The following is a 20,385-nucleotide window of genomic DNA, read 5'->3' as shown; positions in this document are numbered from 1 at the left end:
AAATCCATGTATCCAAACCTATGAAGTATAATAATAACATCCAATATTAGCCAAATGACCTCTGATCAAAAATCCTTGAACATCATAGAGAAAATAAAGGCAAATCAAAAAAGACAGTTGTCATTAAACTATGATAGCAACTATTCAATTACCACAGCATTCTAAGATTTTTAATTTACATATGAATGTTTAGTTTTTGTAATACTGTAGCTAAAAACATGATCGCATTATCAGTCCTTGACTGGATAGGCTAAATTAAGAATTTATTTTATGAGAAGAGTATACACTATAACTGTAGGCCTAAAATATTTAATAGGCCTATAAAGGTTTTGGCCTACAGTAGTACAGAAGTTCTATAATTAATTGTAAAGATATAAATAACGATAAAAATGCTAAAAATGTTTTTATTATGTTATATCATGGTCTAGAATACTCAAACATTCCAGTAAAACTAATTCAAATTTCCAAACATACTTACTAATCAAACAATTCCTCCTCTATACACACCATTCTACAAACATATTTCCATAGAGGAAGGATTGTTTTGACCATCATTATTCAATTGATATTATACCTCAATAACATTCAAGTAACATTTATTTCTTCTTTCTTTCAAATCAAACTTGAACATTTGACAAAAAATAAAGTATTAAAAATAATTAATTAAAATACTTTTTCTTGAGACTCCAAACATCAATTGGATTACTCCAATCGACACTTGTGGTGGGCAAGCCATGTACAATAAAAGAAAAAATGAAGAAATGAAACATAAAGACAGAACAAAACACACACACAAAACAAACAAACAAACAGGAAGCATAAAGACAATGAACAATATAAATGGTAATTATTGGAATTTAGTAGCCATATGGGACAGAGGAGACGACAAACGGCCTACAATAATCATTTAAAATACTAGAGGAAGTGTAGACGATGGTTCTCGGAATGATAATGTTCTTCTTGTACGTTTTCTGTCGGTTACCATTATTGAAAATGCTTGACATTCGTAAAACTAAACTATTCTGTTTCAAAGTGTCTTAGATGATTAATAACATTTTAAAGTGTAGTCTTTATTATTTGGTAGGGCCCTTATAGGGCGGAGGTGGGGAGGCAGAGTTCATTTGAGGGAGGTGCTTATTCGAGGGATATATGTTAAATTTTTTAGTTTTAATAATATAACAACATTTATAATCAAATGAAATCCTCTAATAGATATGAAAAGTGGTAAAAAAGAATAACAAATGCTTGGTAAATTGTAGATAACAGTGCGATGAATTCTACTACAAATAGTATAAATGTGGATGGGATGGACGTTTATTAGATAGTTGGGTTGGGGGTGGGGAGGGGGGATTATTATTCAAAGTGATGTTTTATTGGAGAGGCATTTATTCAAATAAATATCATCCTAATAAGTATTAATACATTATTTAATTTAAACATCTTTTGAAACTAACTGCCGTGACAGAGTGGGCCGTTTCGGACCAAGAAATAAGACATTACGGCTTGCAACATGGGCAGACATCTCGGGACACAGATAGCCTACAGTTATTCCTGCCAGCTTACTTAATAAAACTCAGCTATCGGGATTTCACTTGATTAATGTCTTATCATCAAATCTCCCTATGTAATTTTATAATACTATTCCACCCCACAATATATTCCGATTCTTTATGGCGTATATTTAATTTGATCTTTATTAATTTGCAGTATAATTTTTATTTTTTAACTACTGTACCTTTCACACGTGCGGTCCGTTCCTAAAATAAACAAAAAAAAACTAAAATGGCTATGACTAATCCTATCTGTTTTTTTCTTCCGTTTTCCAAAGGGACACTATTGATTGATGGAAAGTGCCTGTTTCCAGTCACCTTTAGGGTCAAATCTATTATTTTAACTGCTCCCTTGTGTATAAAAGAGAGAAAATAGTTGAAACCATGTTGTTGCAAGGTGAACTTATCGTAAACCCGGAAATTACTTGACCGTCAAGAATTGAAATTGAGTAGAAAATCTACTGTTGAAATCATAAATGTTGCTAAAAACTCTTTATAATATCTTCCTAAGATAGAAATATGGAAAAATAGCGTCGAACTGAACACTAATGTTATCAAATCTACGTTTCGCGGTACATCTGAGATAGATAAGGTAGGTATCCAATGCGGAGATTTGTACCAAAGTTTTTGCATTGTGCTCGCCTATGTCAGAATTAACCATAATTTATATATAGATACTAATAATTTTAAAAAAGGTAGTTTTTTACTTTTACAGAAAAACAATTTCTTGAGATCGGGGTAGATGTAATATCATTAAGTGAATTAAATAATTTAGGGCCACTATTTCGGACATTGTGTTGAATTAAATTAAGTTTGGTTAAAGGAAGATGAAGGGCGTGTCAGGCCCTAATGTTGTAAGAGTGGATTTCTGAGTTTGTTAAGAAATTACAAGAAAAAAAGATTAGAAGGATAATTATTTGCCAAAACGGTATTGAAATAACTAATAAAAGGAAGGATAAGTGAGCAATAGATGTTACGGAGAAAAACTAGGACAAGTGAAACAATATGTTATCCTATCATCTAGACCCGAACGTATCAAAGAACATGGTATTGTTATAACTAGTATAAGTGACCACTACATAACTTATGTAATTCATGGAACAAAAGTAAAGAGTAGTGACCACAAAACAGTTGAATATCGTAGTTTTAAGACTTTTAATGAAAATGCATTTCTTCAAGATCTTACACAAGTACCCTGGTCAATAATTAGTGAATCTGATATGTCTGTAAATGATGCATGGTCCATGTAGAAATCTATGTTTATGAATGTTGTAAATAGTCACGCACCTAAAAAATTAAAACGTATTCAGTCTGATAAATGTAAATGGATAAATGTAGAAATTCTTAATACTATGAATAAGAGGGATAAACTACACAAAGTTGCAAGAAAATCAAAATCAGATGTTAACTGGAACAAGTTAGGAATAAAGTAACACTTCAAAAGGCTAAAAGAAAATATTATGTTGATAAAATTGAACAAAATAAAAATAATAAATTTGCAAAATAAACTTTGGCAAAATTTAAAAGAAGTTTTACCTACTAAAAAGAAAAATAATCCTACCCATATTAGTGTTAATAATAAAGATGTAACATCTGATTGTGATATTGCAAATGCTTTCAACAAACATTTTGTAACAATAGGTTCAAAAATAACAAATCAACTTAATGGCAATATAAATATAGAAAGTAATCCGCCAGTTATCATCCCTCCAGCTATGTTTGACTTGCATGTTGAAGATGAATTTATATTTAATGAAATAGCAAAAATGTCTACCAACAAAGCATTCGGTTTTGTTGAAATCAGTCCTAAAATGTTGAAAATTGCAAACCCAATTATTGTTCGTTCATTGACATATATTATCAATTTATCATTTTATTCTGGTGCATTTCCTGATGATTGGAAATATGCAAAGGTTATGCTTCTTCACAAAAAAGGTGATACTCATGATGTAAATAATTATAGACCACTTTCTGTACTATAATACTAATACTTTTATTAATCAGTCAACTTTAAATCAACTTTATCTTTCTCTTGTTCAACCGCATTTTGAATACTGCAGTACTGTATGGTCTAAACGTTTTGATAATGATCTTGACAAACTTACTAAACTTCAAAAACGTGGAGAAAGATTAAAATTAAATGCACATTTCCTCACACCTTCTAAAGATATGTTCACATTACTTGGTTGGTTAAACCTTTGTGATGTATTTGATCTCAAACGATCATCTTTAGTGTTTAAATGAAGATGTACCCGAATACCTTAAATCATATTATAAATTTTCTAATGAAAATCCTAATCATTTTACAAGAAATAGTTGCAAATCACTTTCCCTGGAAAAATGTAGAACAGAGTACTATAAGCATTCATAAAATGGAAAGGTGCTGATCTTTTTAACAGATTAAGTGAAGAAACTAAATCGTCAAGTAATTTAAATGTTTTCAATAGTAAAGGCATTACTGTAGTTTAAGTTCTATTATGTTACTGTTATTTTTATATTTTAGTTTAAAAAGTACTATTGTACCCAGGGCCCCAAGGGAGACCAGTCTTTTTGACTGATTGGGCCACCCTGGTTAAATATTCTGAATAAATAAATAAATGTTTTTACCTATTTCCTTTATATGCGTTTTGAAGTTTAATTCACTGTCAATTTCAACACCAAGAAACTTAGTATGTGTGACAAGAGGTATTATTTGATTGCCGATATAAACATATTAATCTCATTATTCCTTTTTTGGTGACGAAATCCAAACAACATAAAACTGCACTTGCTGATGTTAATAGAGAGTTTATTTACAACAAAGCACTCGTGTATGCTTTTTAGTTCTTAGTTAAAAATGTCAAAAATAGATTTCAAACTAGAGGGTACTCCGAGAGTACAAACCTCCGCCTACTGTAAAATTCCCCTACATAAAATATCCCCGGAAAATATATATATTAAAAAAATTTTTTTTTTTATTAGTTTTAAGTGTAAATAGGCTAACTGCACACTACAAAGTTGTGGATGAGCGTTTGGTGTAATGGTTATGTATCCAGCCTCTCACAGTTGAGATCGATGGTTCAAGTCCCGCTGAGGTTTTTTTTTTTTTTTTTATTATTTTTTTATTTATTTTTTTTTTTGTGGACTTTGATCTTTGACCCTGAGCCTTCAAAATTTAACCACAATTATATGATGAGTCATTGATCATTGTGGCTAAGTTTGGTGAGAATCGGCTAAAAACTGTGGTCTCTAGGCAGTAAAATAGTTTTTTGTTAGTTGTGACCTTGACCTATGACCTTTTCCCCTCAAATTCGAACTCGTCCGAGCTTTTTGGGCTTAGATCATTGTGACCAAATTTGGTGAGAATCGGCTAAAAACTGTGGCCTCCAGGCTGTTCACAGACACACACACACACAAACGCACAAACACACAAACATTATAGGGGTGAAAATATAACCTCCTTGGCGGAGGTAATTAGTGTTGGAATAAACGACTGCATAAAGATAAAAAGTAAACATTTTGGAAGCATTACATTAGGTAAATCGTTATATAGAGTAAAAATAAAAACGGGCCAAGGAGAGATCCTTGAGGCACACCACAGGAAACAGGTTTAAAGGACAACTTGACCGAGGACCATTTTTTAACAACGCATTAGGGATACATATGATTTCAGAACAATCGTGAGATTAAGGATATCGTCACACACGCTCGCCGTACAGTCGTCGCCGTCAATTGCTGTGACGTCAATGGTGCATCGCAAAATCTACTTAATGTGTTTTAACTGTTAACATACAAGATATAAGTACCGTCACTTCAATTGCTAATTTGACCTGTATTAGGCTTAAATTTGCCAAAATGTTTAGTCTGGTATTTTGAAGGAACATATATCCAGATAGGCAAAAGAAAAAAGAAAAAAATCTTTTTTTTTTAGTCTGATTTATTTACAAAGTGTGTTTTACTAGAAATGTTCCCGATTTGCCAGACTTGTCTATTGACCCGAAGAGTAGATAGAAAACATGACGTATGATGCTCTAGCATCATTCAACCACATCGAAGAACTAAAAACTGTTTTAATACGATCTCTGTGATTTTTGGTGAATAAAGATGATGTTTATAGTAATCCACCGGCTTCAATTGACGGCGACGTCTGTACGGCGAGCGCGTGCGGCGATCCTTAATCTTGCGATTGTTCTAAACTAAAAGTTTTTGGAGAATCTTCGAGAACACAGGAAGAATGGAAATAGTGCAGTAATTATTGGGATCAAGCTTGTTACCCTTTTTAAAAATAGGTGTAACTTTTGCTATTTTTATATTAAAATTGGGAAAACACCGGTGGAAAAAGATAAATTAAAAATATGAGTTAGGGGACAGAGAAGAAGATCAATAGATTGCTTAACAACATTTCCACGGATCCTGGACAATTACCTTTCAAGGACAACTACCACACGGAAATCTACCCTCTTAGGACAATTACCCCTAGGACAACTACCTCCTAGGACAACTACCCTTTAGGACAACTTATACCCACTAGGAAAACTACTTCCTTAGGACAACTATCCTCTGGACGATTGGTAATCATTAACAGGGTACTTCTTTTGGTGCCAATTGTAAATCAAATTGTGTGAGGAGAGGACTACGTTAGCAGTGTACCACACTATGCATTTTACAGTATTTGACATGGAATTATTTTACTGGTCTTATAATTGATATATCAACGTATGTAACTAACTTTGTAGTCTATATTGTAATAATTACAATTTCCTCTAGGAAAAACCATGTATGTATGACACAACATGATTTCCTCAATTGCCAGAGTTAGTTATGTTTTCATAATAGGAAAACAAAGAAATATGAATTTGTCGGGGGAGAGGGGTTGATTTGCTAATCGTCAAATGGAATCAATTAATTAATATTATAAGCTTTCTTTTAAAATCTAAAGCTAAATCAGGAGGTTATTTGCTGTAAAATACGAATTGGAATAAAATAAAATAAGTAGAAATGTTCAAGTAACACATAAACACATCATCTACAGGTTGGTTGGTTGTCCAGAGTGTGTTGTTGTTCTAGAGGGGTAGTTTTTCAAGTGGAATATTCAATTCAATTTATCCCGGATTTTACAATACAACAAATAACACATACATCACACATGCTAGACCTGTGGGACGTCGCTTTACAAGTTTAATATAATTAAAATAGACAGTTTAAGACCAAACATTAGTTACTTCAAACTCATATAAGATCATAGATACATAACTCATGAATAATAACAGAAAAAATTAGTAGGTCTACGCATATGTCCTGGACATCTGACAGGATTAAGTCCCAGATCTGAGGGAATCTAAATAAAATAGAAGTTGTACTAGAGGGTAGTTGTTCTAGGGGGTTAGTTGTCCTAGCGGGGTAGTTTCCGGGTGGTAGTTGTTCTAAGGGGGTAGTTGTCCTAAGGGGGTATTTGTCCTAGAGGGTAGTTGTCCTAGGGGGTAATTGTCCGGGTGGTAGTTGTCCTAAGGTGGTAGTTGTCCTAGAGGGTAGTTGTACTAGAGGGTAATTGTCCTAGGGGGTAATTGTCCTAGGGGGTAATTGTCCTAGGGGGTAATTGTCCGGGTGGTAGTTGTCCTAAGGTGGTAGTTGTCCTAGAGGGTAGTTGTACTAGAGGGTAATTGTCCTAGGGGGTAATTGTCAAAGGGGGTAATTGTCCTAGGGGGTAATTGTCCAGATACGCATTTCCACAGATGTCATCAATGCCAGGAGCATTATTATTTTTGAAAGAATTTACAATTGTGAGGACTTCTTCGACAATAGGGGAAAGAAAAATTGAATTAGGAGGATCGGAAAAATCACTGAAAGTTTTTATTTAAAACATTGGCAACTGTTACAGGGTCTTTAATTAATTTACCATCAAACATAATTTCAATACCCAATGTGTTGTTGTTTGAGGATTTAGGGAGAGAATTAATAACACGCCAAGTAGCTTTAGTATTAAATTTCAGTTTATTAAATGTGTTTGTGTAATATTCTTTTTTAGCAATTCTAAGAAGGGCAGTTATTGCAATAACACTTATATTTGAACACATTTGAATTAGAAGGGTGACGAAGACTTTCAGAATAAAGTTTTTGTTTGTAAGTAATTGATGTTAATAGTCCATCAGTCCATGGTTTAAGTTTTTGTTTATATTTGGGCTGTTCATTTAAAGGGAACCAAGAAATATATAAGTATTTATTCATGAATATATTGTAAGCAATATTAGGATCCGTGGCATTTGACATCATTCCATGTACAGTTGGATAGACCATTTCGAAAATTATGAATATTAATTTCATTAATTTTCCTGTATTTGCATTTATTATTATTATTCTTCTTAGATTTGGCTATAGATATAGAACTATTTTTAACAAGAAATATTTCTTTAAAAAAACGCGCTCGACATTTTAAAATTAATCATTTTTCTTTCTTCAGATATATCAATTTACAGAAAATATGTTTTTGTTACCATGGAAACGTGTAACAAAATAAAAATATGTTGGTTAATCGCAAAAATACACAAAATCTAACATAGCTATTTAATTATAAATCACATCATGCCCATTTTGGTGGGTGTTAGTAATCTGGTTGTATTTCATTGAATAATTGATATTTCTGCTAATTTTCAACAGCATTTGAAAGAAGACATATGTACCTTTCCAACAATGCATTATTTGCCAACAAATATTAATCTACTAATTAAAAAATGGAATTTAAAAATGGTCAATTTTGAACTTTAATGTGCTGTGTGTGTGTGACCTCAACCTGCAGGCATGCAACTGAATACCATAGACTCTCTTTTTCCAGACATTTTTTGGTCCAGCACCTATAAATTCCCAAAACTCTCGGCTCTAGAACTATAGCTACCGCGATGATAAAACTTCTTAATGAGTATGTCCTCTTGGGACGATGCTGGCTAAAGCCGCGGCGCGAAAATTTGGAGATTATCAGTAGAATCGTTAAAAAGTATGCTGTAGTTTAAAAGGATGATTCAATGTCATTGGTAAATATATTATCCAAGAGAGTAGCAGAATTAGGTGTTATTCTAGTGTGTCTATGGACATAAAAGAATTATTAAAAAGACAATGGACAAAATCTGTAATGTTATTATCAGATTCAAATTTTAAAATATCAATTAGACTGTGGGGATTTTATGACACATACATTTTTGGAAACCTCACACATATAGGTTTTCAAATCAGGTTGTCTGCACATTGCGCAGTGGTGCGTAAACCAATGAGGGCGCTTTTTTAATAAAATATTATATATATTGATAAAACAGTAATTTATATGCTAAAATTAACTTGTTTTTTTAATTGTTCTGTATTGAAATAATGTGTGGTCAGGTCATGGTATATGTTTGTATTCCGAAAAGTCAATATAGATGGCGCTTTTCAAAATGGTCGACGAAAATTGTAAAACTTTGAAGTAATTACTAGAAATGATTATATAAAAAAATCTGAAAAATGTCAGAATGTCATTTTACCATTCAATAATTTAACTGGTACTGACATTATTTGATTAAACTAATAAAATAATACAAAAACTTCTATTAAACAAATTAGTTGATGCGTGACATTCAACTTTAAACCAATCAGAACACAGATAGCAGTTTGGGCGACAATGTATAGCCACATTACCCTATTATAATTATTATCTAAGAAGAGTTCTGGATTGGGATGATAAAGTGGACATTTGGAATATGTGACAAGTAAGGCTAGGAATGACATTAAAGTGACCAACTAATTAATCAATGTCACCAAAGAAGTCACTTTGTGGTAATTGTAGTTACTTATTTATTTGAAGTGCATTTCTGTTTATTCTCAATATGCATGGGCCTGTGAAATAAGAGTTTTTACTTGTACTGTAGTAGTCTAGTTGATCAGTTGTATGAAACCAGTCTAGTCTATATAACATTGAGCTAAATTATCGAAGAAAATTGTGCTTTTTCAACAACAAAGTTAATTTATAGTAAGTATTACAATCAATCTTTATATTATTTTTTACTATATAAGAGTTTTTACTTGTACTGTAGTAGTCTAGTTGATCAGTTGTATGAAACCAGTCTAGTCTATAACATTGAGCTAAATTATCGAAGAAAATTGTGCTTTTTCAACAACAAAGTTAATTTATAGTAAGTATTACAATCAATCTTTATATTATTTTTTACTATAGGTTTAATACTGTTTACGTGACAACAAAATAAACTGTCATTTAATTATATAGGAGGAATGTTTAGCCCTATGGTAATGGGTGGTGCCATGTGATTAAATAGCGTTGCTTACATCGGTACGCTATGCGCGCAATGAGATACACGCACTGCGGAGCAGACGGAAACTTCAGTTCATAATATTTCACTACCGTACCAAAGTAATTAGCATGCAGACTGATTGTATCAGGCATTTTCCTTACTACTTTATGAAACCAGTTACTGCTTATGAAACGAAGTAAAGCTAGGCATGCAAGTAATGTAGTAGACTAGACAATGATATATTATTAAGAAAAATATAATATTATTGGAGAAATATTTGTAACTTTTATTTTGTGTGGTTCTCATAGTGGGTTTCCACAATGTCTGACAAGAAAAGCCGATGAAAAACCTGTAAAACTGAAAACTACAAAAAAAGAAAAAAGGCATAAAGAAACAACCCAAGGTTTGAAGTGCATAATACACTATCATCGTAATAAAGCTGAAAGCAAAACAAGACCACTATCTATTGACAGTTTAAAGAAAATTCAGGCTAGTGCTAGTCACAGGACAATGCAAGTGACAGACTAGATGACATCTGCTTACAAATACTAGAGTTACACTCCCCACATATCCATGGTGTCCATCGGTGGTGCTACAGCAATTTCACAAACATATCCCGGCTATTAAAAAGAAAGCATCCATCACAAGACGACGATGAAGACTCCCGCTCCAAAAAGCGCAGATCATCACAAGTACCACCAAGTAACATACTATTCCCTGCAGATAAATGCCTCATTTGTGAAAAGGGTCGGACAAGAAAACAAGGAAAGCAGGAAAATCTTGTGAAATGTGTCACAAAAGCTGCTTAAAAGAGCTGCAGAGCGACGGCAAAATGAAGAAATTCTTCTAAAAGTTCGGGATATTGACCTAGTTGCCAGAAAAGCCCAATAACACCCTTCATGTCGGAAGGACTTTACCCGGATTGTCAAGAATTGCCATAATAAAAAGGAAGATGAACATACCATTGCAGAACAATATGCCCATAAAGAAGCCTTTTCATTCTTAGTGGTTCATGTAAAAGAAACCATAATTGAGGGGTACAATGTTGAAAGAATGTCAATGCTAAAAGGAAGGTACCTTCAGTTCTTGTTTGAAAATCACAATGAACTTTACAACGCAAATTACAAAACATATAAACATAAGTCTAAACTAATTACTCATTTTGGTAGCCAACTACAGTTTTGGCAACCAAACCACAGAGGTGAGCTTGTTTATTCATCTGGGGTACCAAAAGGCGCAGCGATTGAATTGGCTTTTGAAGTTGCTGCCTCAGAATCCAAGCTATTAGAAACAGTACAACCGGGCATTACGAGTGCATAAGCTGGTGTTAGAGACATTGGAGCGTCTACTTCTAGAAGCATTTGAGTCATCACATGACGATTCCTTTGGCGATGATTTAAAAGGGATGCTCAATCGCCTTGCTGAAAATCCAAGTGACGAAAATGTTTCTGAAGCACTGGAGTCCGAAAGTTGCTTAGAACTGCTATCCCTTGTAATTCAGTTCAAGGAAAAGAGGAGGAGAACTTGGCAAAACTGCACAGTTCTGGCTTAACTATATGGATCGAGTTTGGCTTATCCTTCAATTTCAAAGAGCAACTAAGGAAAACAACTTTGATTTGCATTTAGCTAGCCTACAAAGAATGTGTAGTCTGTTTTTAGCTACGACCACCAAAACTATGCTAGATATACAACGGTGTATTTCCTGTCTCTCCTAAACATATCAGAGACACATCCCGGAGCAGAGGAGCTCTTGCGACACAATGGTTTCAGCGTTAAATGATCACAAATTCCGATGTCGAGAAATGCTGTTGACATCACAATTGAACAAACTACCAACCGTCACGCAAAGTGCCACGGTGGAATCATAGGATTCAGCAGGAACTATTCGGCATATCATAGGTGGTGCACGACAAGACACAGTAGGGCTAGTTACCAGCAAGCCACAATGGAAATGGCAGACATGGATAACATGGAATCGACTTCACACAAGGTCTTGAAGTCCTCACACATCATCAACAGTGAACAAGATACTTGCAAGGTTCTAGCAGCATTTCATAACTTTGTAAATCCTTTTGTTGTTGAAAAACAAGAACGTCCTCTACTGTCTCATCAGGTGCACCAGTATCAGATGAGATCGAACATGATCTCCTCCAGGCTGATAATATTGGAAAACAGGCTTACGACAAATTTGTTACGCAACGACTTGTTGAAGGAAGGCACAGTAAGTTTTTATCATCTAATCAAGAAGTGTAAACTAAAGACATTTGTACAACTTGCAAAATCCCGTAAGATCTCGGGACAGTCAAAGAAGACCAAAGAAGTAAAATCAGCTTGTACTTTTAGCAATGAAGCATGACATTAGTATGGAGAGGGTGCTTAGTTTCTCATTGGGCCCTGTTCCATGGGCACTTGCAACGGCTGATGGTGTTCCAGTGAAGACAGACAAGGCAAAGCTCATGCATGCATTGGAAGGCGAATCAAACACAATAGAAAGGCCGGCTGGAGAAACCACATATATTGTTGACGGAATGGCTCTGCTGCAAGCACAGATGGCTTTGCCTGATACATTTGGAGACCTGGCAGAGAGTATATTTGGACAGCTGCCTAAGTGAATGGAAAAAGAATAAATATGCACCAAATCTTCATGGAAGGGAAGTTGTATTTGGCTATACGAATAAATGCATAAGTCTGAAGAGCAATGATGGCCGAGAAACTATGTCTGAGGAACTTACAGAGTTAGCGTCAACACAGGAAGAGGCTGATACGAAGTTGATTCTCCACTGTCTGCAAATTGCCAGAAATACATCATCCAATTCTACCATAATCATTCGATCTCCAGACACAGATGTCTTCATTCTTCTGCTTCATCACACCCAGGAACTGACTCAAACAATACTATTTGATACAGGTGTTGGCAATAAAAGACGTCTTGTAGATGTGCATAAAGTCATAAGTGATGTGGGAAATGATGTGTGTCATGCCCTTCTCGCATTACATGCATTCAGTGGTTGCAACACAACCAGTGCATTTGTTTGTAAAGGGAAACTACTACCTTTGAAGATCCTCAAACAGCACCAGGAATTTCTTGGTGCATTTCTGACTCTTGGCCAATCATTGGAAATTGCAGATAAAACTCATGAGAGCTTGGAGCATTTTGTGTGCCGTCTTTACAACACTAAATCTACTGTAACTGACATTAACACTTTGGGACATGATAAATTTCTGGAAAGATTTAGTGTCAAGCCAGGTGCAATACTTTTGACCTATGATGGCATGGATATGAGCCTCCTTCCACCTTGCCGAGATGCTCTAAAAATGCATGTTAAAAGATCTAATTATCAAGCGTTTATTTGGTACCAAGCACACCAAGCCGTACCAAATATCCCTCAACCAGACGGGCATGGCTGGTGTATTAAAAAAAAAAGTTGCACTTGAAGTGGACGGAAGGTGATATGATGCCTCAGGAGCTGGTTGACGTATTGGTAGAGGAACAGGAGGAGGAGGAGGATGAGGAGGATGATGATGAGCAAATTGAATTTAACAACTTGATGGACATTTTTTTTGACACGGAAGAAGACTAGATAATCTTGTTATTAAAACTTTTATTGGATTTGTTGGTGGCCATTTTGAAAAAACGGTCAGAAATGGCATTCCCAGTCCCTTTACATAAAACTCTCCATTAGAGGAAGTATAAACCACATGTTCCAAACAATTTGAAACAAATTCCAAATGTGTACTACCAGTAGTTATAGAGATATGACAAAACCGGGTCAAAGGTCAAAGTGACAAAAATGTCATTTTCAGTCAAATTTTTACAAAACTTTTCATTAGAGCAAATAGAAATGTGCTAACTGTAAACAATTTGAGACCATTTATAAGTCTCTACCATGAGTGGTTGCCAAGATATGGGCACTTGAGCCTATGGGCAGCCATTTTGAAAACGCACCCTCATGGGAATACGCACCACTGCGCAATGTGCAGACAACCTGATTTTAGTTTGTATATGGGTAGGGTTAAAAAAAATATTGTTTGAGCCCACAGTCAAATGTCTATAATGTCTCCAATAAGAAACACTTTTTTCTTTTCTTTTGAGAGTTTATTGAGTAAAAGTTTGAATTGTTCAGTAAAAAAAGGGATAGTAATGTCGTGAGGTCTATACACTGTACCGATAATAATATCTGCTTTGTTTGTATGTACTTCAATATATAAAGATTCACAAAAGTAAAGAGTGGGTGTTAAATCATCTCTAAGTATGTTGAGTACTGTATTATTGCTAATGAACGTATGAATTCCACCACATTTGTATGAGGCTATGTACCCATGGCGTTAGACCGTTTTAGCGTACAACATTACTATGTATGGATATTTCATGTTCTTTTAAATCGGTTGTTGGCGGAACTTGTGGATTCGATAGAAAAGACTAATTCTTAGTCGAGCAGCCATATTTACCTTGCCCGCTGATATTCATAGTTGGACTGTTTGTCCCTTCCATCGATCGGAAATTGGGTTAGGTTGGTCTCGAGGAAATAACATATGTATACATAGAATGCCGCCAGATCTCTCTAATCACATCCAAAGCAAGGGAAAGGGGAACCCAAGTGCGATAGGGGTATTAGCAAAGAAGATTAGCAACTAATATTAAAGAAAATAGGAACTTTCCTGCAAGTTGGTTCAGGTAAATATATAATTAAATTTTTATATTTTTATATATTTCATGTAATTTAAACTGTTAAAGATGTATTGTCCCTTTGACTAATTCCAAAAAAAAAAAAAAAAAAAAGATTTCGAAAAAAAGGTGGGTCATTTTGAAGTATCATAATATATATTAACTATCACCAACAATTTGTCAAAAAAAAAATCATTTAACAGAAATACAGATGTTTTTTTGTTTAAATAATAACTTTGACTTCCAGTCAAAGTTTTCGATCAAAACATATCCCATAATTAAACGCGCTTGTTTTGCTACTCTGTATGCATAATCATAAAACCTCCTCACGATCTGTGTGAAAATACCTTCTCAAACGCGACGAGTTGTAAACAATCCTAATAAGCATATGCATTATGCGTACTCATGGTTTGAAATCTTTGTTTACTTTCGCTCGCAACGATTTTCCAGACGAAATGTAATCAAACTAATTTACCTGTTAATTACGTAAACTTGTTGTTTTTGGCTCAAATTTTTGACTTAAAGTGAATAACTTTAATATTACTTTGATATGGCCATTTTAAATTTAGAATATTTTGACCTTCATTTTTTTGTGTTTTAAGGGACAATACATCTTTAAACAAGAACCTGTAAGTAAATGTTTTTACGCTTTTTATCTGTTCAAGTCATTGTTACCTATAACCTGAAACAAATAGCCCTAGTCTCGTCGTACAGTATGACACTTATGAATACGCATATATTGCCGAAAGATTAAGTAAATTAATGTGTTTCATGTTACTTTGTTCATTTTTGTTCGTATGTTGGTGGTAGGAGGAATATTGTCCGCATCCCCTGTCATTGTCATCATCATTTTATATGTATCACGAATCAGTGTGTCAATAATTGAATTAAAGTCGGTAGTAATGTTTACCAATATTATTCTGATTGAAAGTAATAAGGATGAGTTCTACATGCCATTAGCCAATCCAACTTGTCAAACACAGGCGTGTAATGTTATGGATACTCAAATGAGCCTATATCAATTTTGTGATCCAACTTTTGCTTCAACTATGAAAAATTAAATGCATTTCTCAATTCCAATTAAATATCCTTTATCTTTATCTCTATCTCTTATGAGAAGATAAGAACATTATGCTGGAGCAAGTTTAAGACCATACTGAACGTTTCCACATGCGCAAGGCTAGTCAAGTTGTCTCTACGCTCTCCATTCTGAAGTTGCCGATCATTGTAGGGTGTATAGCTCTTAGTTCTTTGCGAAGACAAAGATTACCAGACTGTCTGTGATCATGACCACAATGCAAGATGTGACAGATGTCGTATATTTCCAGAAGCTTTGTCTGAAATTCATAAAGCTTTAAACGAAGTGCGCTGCTCTGCTCAAGAGAAAGATGACATGCAGTACGTAATTACACAGTCAGTCCAAGACATCGAGACGTGGAAGGCGCATATCTTAAGATCCATTAATCACGATGCTGCACATGATATTTTAGGAGATTTCAATCCTGGTTGTGCCCTAATTGTTTTAGACTGGGCGATGAAGTTTGTACCACGTAAATACCGTAAAAGTCAAAGAGACTGGTTTGGAAAGCGTGGACTTCCGTGGCACATAACGGTCTTGACGAAAAAGAATAAAGACAGAGAGGTACAGATGCTGCTTACGTTTGTGCATATTTTTAAATCTTGCAGTCAGGATATTACTACTGTTGTGGCAATCATCGACGATGTGTTGAGGCAGCTGCCATCAATTGCACTCGAGATACACTCTGTGTATCTGCGTCAAGATAATGCAGGATGCTACCACTCTGCCCTAGCGTTGCTCTCATTACCAAAGATAGCAAAAGAAACTAAGATCAAAATCCGACGTATTGATTTTTCGGACCCTCAAGGGGTGCATGTGACTGCACGTAAACGTTCACGGATGATGTCAACATTCTACTCATTTGCATAACAACGTAGTTCAGCGAACAGTTGCGTTAACGTACTTGCTTGTTTTGATTTCGCGCTTCGACAGGAAGTGTAGAACGCAACGCATGTGTAGCGCACGCAACATACGCCACTCTTATTAAAACAAATCATGGAATACCTTGCGTTTAGAGACTAAGCCTAGCTCTAGCATGTTTAATCATGTTTCGGTTAACGTTTTTCATTTACGCTATTTTTCAGAAATAAGGTTCTCGACGCATGTAAAGTTTTTCGTAATGCTAGCGCACGTGCAGATCAAGTTGTTTACAAAGTGGGCGGAGCTTGTGAAATAGAGTTATGATTAACGTTTACGTGTGAAAACTCCATATTATGAGAAGATAAGAACATTATGTGGTAAAGCCTGTTTTCCACTAGGCGAATTTATTCGCGCAAATCAAAGATTTTCGCATATGCAAAATGGAAAACTTTGTTGATGAAATTAAACTGCGCTATACGCGAAAAATGTTCAATTCGCGCGAATAAATTCACCTAGTGGAAAGCATAACAGGCTTGATGAAGCTAACCGAGTTATAATGTTGAGCTCAGATAGTAAAAGCTTAATTTCATTATGGGTTAATCGTTGAAATTTTACCACAAATTTATTTTTAGTTTGTGTTTATATTAAAACGTAATTTAAAATTATTCAGAACCTTTCGGTTTACCTTTAAAATTTGTTTCTCATAGTAACAGTTTGGCTTAAAGCGCTAAATAGAGAACAATAGGTACATCTATTGATATTGCCGACAGATAAAATCTTTGAATTTCTTACAACTTTGTGGCACTGGCACGGAGCGCAAAATAGTTTCCCCAATTTTTTTTACTTGAATCATAAATATTAGTATCTAAACTTTAGATTGATATAATAATAATAATATATACGAATTTGTAAAGCGCCAATTCCAGCAACAAGTGATCAAAGGCGCTGTGGACTTAGATGTTACATCTTTTCAACAACATTCTTCTCCACTAAGGGTCACATCGTGTCATCGGCAGCCAACTACGGCGCCATTACGTCTGTCCACGACAGTGTGTGTGTGTGAACTAGTACACCGGGGTAACCACCTACTCGTCTCGAAAGATGTACTAGGTTCTTTAAAGCCAGATGTACACTGGACCTACGGTTTATAGTCCTTATCCGACTTGTTCTACCACCAGAACCATGGAGCGAGTGAGCCTCGAACCCTTGCCGATGTTATGGCTATGGATTACGGTTCCACTGTCTTAACCGCTCGGCCACACTCACTCGATTGAGGAGTTTTTTGTTTTAAAAAAATTCGTCACACATGAAAAAAAACTTTTTAAGAGTTTTATATATGCTAATTGGTAATTAATTAGTAAAAATCTTAGGATTTATTGAATTTTTTTAAAACTTTACAAAATTATTGTCAAGATGCTAGTTAACGTAAGTGTAAAATATTAAAACGCTAGGTTTTTACGTTTGGCTTCCAGAGGCTGTTAAACTTAATGTAAATTATACACCAAAAATTAACAAAATTGGCCGAAAATCGTTATTTTTCGATTTTCTCGAAAACTAAGCAATATTTTACCAAACAAACTACACATCAGTTTTCCTTACATTAAGGTCTACCAATGTACAAAATATGAGCCAATTCGAAATTTTGAACCTTGCCACTAAATTACGAATATGTCTGATTTTTGGTGACAAGCACTCTTTCTTAAATATTATGGCCTGTTTCTAGGGCTTGTCGTGCTGAGAAACGTGTGCATAAGCAAATTCCTAAAAACTCTGCCACATTATACAACTCACAGTTTACCACATTCTTTTATAGGAGGCGGAGTTATTTTACTTATTAAATCTGGTTTTAATGTTCATCTCCTATGATACTACTTCCTTCAAAGTGCTTAATTACATCGATCTAGTGTCTTAACACCTGTATCTAGCACAGCTTTAAGAGTCTTTATAGTTTATCGCCCTCCTTTAGCAAAGAACAAACTTACTTTAAATCTTCTAATAGTAACCCACACTCTAATAGTAACCCCCCTTATACTAACCCACCTTGTAAGCCAATCTATATATAATAACCCACTACTCTAATAGTAACCCATGGTGGTCACAAACACTATTGACAAAATGACACTAAAATCAAGCAATTTTTGTTGCTTTTAACATGATTTATTCCTTAAAATAGGCATGATTGAAAATGATAATGACAATAGCATATAGTTAGCCTAAGCTATAGTTTGAATCTAGTAAAAATGTGTGACAAGTTAGACTGAGAAATGTGTTTATTATGTATTTATTTATTTTATTATGAAGACTGGTTGTTTATGGTCCAGGCGTATTTTGAAAATAAGGAGATAATACAATGTTGATCTCGGGAGTGGGGAAGGACTGAATGTTTTTGAGCTTATAAAATAAAGTTAGAGTTCAACCAAATTTGTTTATTCGTACTGTTTTATTATTTTTCTATAAATTGCTGACCGGAAAAGTTGGTTACTATTTTCAGGAGCCTAATTTAAGATTAGTAATAGTAACCCACTACTCTAATAGTAACCCCCATTTTAATAGTAACTAAAAAATAATCAAAGAATAATAACCCAGGGTACAAGATTTATGGTAGTCCTTATGTATATGTTCTTTGATGATTTTTCATCTTTACTTGAGCAGGTCTCTCTGCAATGATAATGTGGAATTACTAATTTGCCAGTGATTTTAATTTCCATGTGAATGATGATGGTGATACTCATGCTAATGCTTTTCTTATTAGATATTTTACATAGAAATGCCTACTCATGTTGATGGTAACATCTCTAGCCTGCTTTGACGACTCGCCATCTGATCATATGGCTTAAACTGCTTTGGTCTTTGAGTTATCCACCTTCTATTGTTGTGCACAGACATCAGCACAAGCTTTAGGAAATCAATCACGTTGAGTTCTGTGATGATATTCGTTCATCTTCATTGTTACTCAATCCTTCAGACTAAACACCCTAGTCCAACAATACAATTCTCTTCTTGACAAGCATTCGCTTGTGGTTGACCATAAAATCACTTTACGATCAACTTCGGAGTGAGAGAGAAAGTGGAAGAAGTCAAACAGCAGTACTGATGAACAATCTTATCATAGCTCCTGTCGTGACTACTCATTACACCTTACAGAAGCAAAGAAACAGTATCACACTTTACTCATTTTCAGGAATGTGATCAGCATAAACATTTTTAATGTAGTCAACAAACTTACAGATCCAGGTCATGGTCAAGTTTTGCCTTCATATGCTGAACCGGAGGCCCTCACTGAAGAATTTGCTGACTTTTTCAGAGATAAAATTCAGAAGGTCAACGACCATATCTTAGTGTGCCGATTTTCCTCCAGAACCTGCAGTGCAACCACTAGCTACTTCAAGAGGTAAATTTCCATCACACTTAAAGCATGCCATCATCACTCCTATAATTAAACAAGGCCATATGCATGGCTGCAGTTGTGTGCGCAAATTTGAGTTAGTGTTTACCGACCGACCGACATGGTGAACTATAGAGTAGCGTTGCACGCGACTAAAAACCTAAGCTGAATCACAATATACTTGCTAACTACCGACCTATCTCAAACATTTCCTTCCTTTCCAAGGTGCTTGAAAGAATTGCATGCATACAGCTTCAAAATTACCTTGCAGAATATAAACTTCTCGGAAACTTTCAGTCTGCATACAAGGCCAACCACAGTACTGAAACAACACTAGTCCGTGTGCACAAGGGCCATTGACATGGGTCACGAAGTACTTTTATAGTTCTATTGGACTATTCTGCTGCTTTTGATACTGTCAACCATTTTCTTCTACTTCATCGTCTCAAATCAATGTATGGTATCTCTAGCAAGGTCATCACTTCGATTGAGTCCTATCTAGTTTCTAGCACTTAAAGTGCATTACATGCCATTAAAGTGCGTTCCATTTCATCATGCAGTTTGTCATGCAACGTTCCTCAAGGATCCGTTAT

At 34.8% G+C, this 20,385-nt stretch overlaps 1 protein-coding gene across 1 annotated transcript in view; it reads right to left on the bottom strand.

The window, feature by feature from the left end:
* Positions 1–20,385, bottom strand: part of LOC144845665 (stAR-related lipid transfer protein 3-like) — a 160,893-nt gene that overhangs the window by 19,329 nt on the left and 121,179 nt on the right. The gene's annotated exons all lie outside the window — the stretch shown is intronic.

The sequence above is a fragment of the Antedon bifida genome, chromosome 1, assembly GCF_963402885.1.
Source record: "Antedon bifida chromosome 1, ecAntBifi1.1, whole genome shotgun sequence".
NCBI lineage: Eukaryota > Metazoa > Echinodermata > Crinoidea > Comatulida > Antedonidae > Antedon > Antedon bifida.
This window is presented reverse-complemented; position numbering and strand designations above follow the sequence as displayed.